The sequence below is a fragment of the Crocodylus porosus genome, unplaced genomic scaffold, assembly GCF_001723895.1.
Source record: "Crocodylus porosus isolate Cpor-Errol unplaced genomic scaffold, CroPor_comp1, whole genome shotgun sequence".
NCBI classification, from domain to species: Eukaryota; Metazoa; Chordata; order Crocodylia; family Crocodylidae; genus Crocodylus; species Crocodylus porosus.
The window spans coordinates 989,129-992,212 of record NW_017728934.1 but is presented as its reverse complement, the minus strand read 5'-3'; the positions used below and the strand labels follow the sequence as shown (position 1 = coordinate 992,212).

The following is a 3,084-nucleotide window of genomic DNA, read 5'->3' as shown; positions in this document are numbered from 1 at the left end:
CTGGCACCCTATGGAATAGGCATCCTGGGTCATCCTGACCTGCCTGGAGGCAGAAAGGGCCCAGATCATCACCCAGTTAGTTCCCATCCACCTTGTATCCTGGGGCCACAAACTAACAGTATGAAAAGCACCATACCTCTCCCTGTGTCCAGCCACTCTCTGACACCGACAAGCCTTGGTCTGTGTGCCGGTGTCTATCATAGCCAAGGGTCAATCTGACAGCCCACCTCCTCCAGACAGAGGGCTCTGGTCTAGGTGCTGGCATGCTCCTGCCCAGGGCCCTCTGTCTGGGTGCTGGCCTCCCCGGTAGTGAGCACGTGTGTCTGCGTGCCTGCCTCCTGCACATGGTGGGGGCTAATGCTCCTGATTGCACAAAAAGGAACTGGTCAGAAATGGGTCCTAGACTGAATTCATCCCCACCAGCACCAGACAAGGGGCAACTCTCCTACCTGCACAAAGCACCATGTGCAACATCCCATAACCTGTGCCAGAGCCTGCAAGCTACCCAGAAGAGCCCCGCACCTCACCCTCCCCTCCCTGTCCCCCACTTACCCGCTCCAGGGTGGCCAGCACTGGTCTGCCACATGCATGGGAAGCTGTTGGACATGAAAAAGCAATTTGGCAGCAAGCAGAAAACCAGCCCCCTGGCACACAGCTAGCACCTGACGAGTATGGTGGGGAAGCTGGGGGACAGCAGTCCCCAAACCAGTGGAGGTCACTGCACCACACACGTCACCCCACCGGTCCCACACTGTGACATCCACAAAACTCACATGGTGCCTATCACTGCACACACAAGCCCTCTTCCCACAGAGCCAGGGCACCCCCCTGTGCCCTCTACAGTAGGGCCTGGCACAGCAGGGGACAGCCTTGCCCTGCACACACACAGGCACACATGCACCCCCTGGGGAGGGGCATGCAGAGCGGCTCACCTCCATGGGGCTGTCATCCCCAGCCAGGCCCTGCGCCCCCTGGACCCTGAGGGCCAGCACCAGGGACGCATTCTCACGCTTCAGGTCTTCCACTTGGGCCTGCACGAGACTCACCCCAGCCTGTCACACCAGGCCCATGGCCGCACCAAGCCTATCAGGCCTCTGCACCCAACAGCAGTACCTCCCTGGGCACCCATCAGCCCCTACCTCTCCCCACACACAACGTGTCAGGACTCTGTTCCCCGCTTTCACATCTCCTGGGATTTTACCCTGCCTGGCCAAGCTTGGCCTCGGCCTCTACCCTCCCCTGCCCCACGGCCCTGCCGGCTTCTGCCCCACGTCAGCTCACCAGGAGCAGCTCCTCCCTTTGCCGAGCACTGTGAAGACACAACACATTTGCGGGCTCAGAGAGACTGACGGCGCCGTCCCAGAAACCACCCTTCCCCGAGGACAGATACGCACAGGAGCAGGGATGGGCTGTGGGCTTGTGCCCCGACCCCTGCACCGCACGCCAGGAACAGTCAGCCCCCTGCCCGGCCCCACACCTACTGGCACAGGAGGACCGCCGCGTCCCGCTCCTGCTGGGCCAGCTGGGCCCTCAGCGCCGTCACCTCCAGCTCCAGCTATCGAAACAGTGCGGCTTAGAGAGGTCGCCCACCACGGCCTGTGTGTCTGTGCACGCAGCCAGCTCTTGCCACCATCTGTCCCTCTGGCCCTGCGTTCGCCCTTCATCCCCCAGCCCAGCCCCCGGCTTGTCCCTCTGGGCCACCCCTCCATGCAGCCGTCACCCAGCCCACTTGGGCTCCTCACAGCCCCCAGCCCGGCTCGGTCCCTCTCACCTGGTGCCGGCGGTGCGCGCCGCGGGGTTTCTCCTGCTGGGGAAGAAAGAGCAGCTGGGGCGATGGACTGCCTTGGGCAGCGAATTCCCCATTTCCTGGCCCGGGTGCAGGGTTGGCGCCCCCACAGCCCTGGGGCCGGGCAGGGCTCCTAGACCAGCGCCCGGGGGATCCCTGGGGTTGGGTGTTCCCACCTGTCTGAGGGGCGTCCCCACCTCTCAGCTGAAGATCCCAGGTCCCCTCACACACAGATTTGGGAAGGACTGTGCCTGTGATCGGGGGATGAGCCCACGACCCCCTCCCCTATTCTTGGAGGGCCCGTGGAGGTGGCAGGACAGGGAGACTCTCCCACAGGGTGTCTTGTGAAGCATGGGGCTGGAAGGGTCACGGGGCACCTGGTGAGAGACGCCTGCCCCCCAGATCCACCCCTACCCCATCTCCCACAGCCCCCGGGCAGGGGAAAGACTCACGGCAGTGGGGGGGTGCAGCCACCTCTGGGCCCTGGCAGTGCTGCCCGGCACAGCTGAGACGGACTCGCCCGCCCCTCTGCCTGCCCCCACCGCTGCTCCTGCGCCTGCTCCCGGTCGTGGTCCTGAGGGGAGACAAGGGGCCGCGCGTCAGCTGGGCCCACGCTGCTGCCAGGGCGCAGGGTGACCAGCCCCTCCGGGACACACGCATGGGGAGCGCTGCCAGCAGTCCTGCGTGCCACGAGGGCAGGGCCTTCCTCCCCGGGGGTCGGGTGGCAGTCCCTTCAGGGAGCAGGTCTGGGAGAGACCCCAGGGGTGGCTGATTGCCTGCGATACAAATGCCCCTGGCAGGGGGTGAGTCACAGGGGACAAGGGGATGAGGGGCCGTAAGGCTGGGGAGGGGTCACCTGGCTCCAAACAGATGACTGGAGGGGTGGAAAATCTGTGGGTGGGCTGGGAGGTGCTGGACCAGCTCAGCCCCTTGGGAATGGAGGCTGAGGAGGGAGAGGGGGGCCTCATGCTGAGACCATGCCCCCTCCCCATGCAACTCTGCAAGCCCCCCCCAGCTCAGGCTGTCCCCAAACTCACCAGGTACAGGGTCCCTCCTCTCCGCACCTTCCCCCAAGGAGGGCACACAGGGAGAAGCCTTAATTGGGGGCAGTTTGCCCCTTGCCCACCTGTCGGCCTCCAGCGAGGCATCTGGTGCTGAGGGAACAAGAGGGCTGTGCATCAGGCTGTGAGGACTGAGCACCACTGTGAGCATGGGGGTCCCAGAGCCCGTGTGGGCCCCACCGTGCAGGGGGGCAGAGGGCAGCAGGGCCATTGCCAGGGGAGACTCCCAGGGAGGGC

General features: G+C 64.9%; 1 long non-coding RNA gene across 1 annotated transcript; it reads right to left on the bottom strand.

Annotated features, from left to right (window-relative positions):
* Positions 1-661: 661 nt before the first annotated feature.
* LOC109317474 lies at positions 662-2,242 on the bottom strand. The gene is made up of 3 exons (XR_002103052.1): positions 1,772-2,242; positions 1,482-1,549; positions 662-1,309 (listed from the first exon to the last, which is right to left on the bottom strand). It is a non-coding gene; the product is annotated as an uncharacterized LOC109317474 (long non-coding RNA).
* Positions 2,243-3,084: the final 842 nt, after the last annotated feature.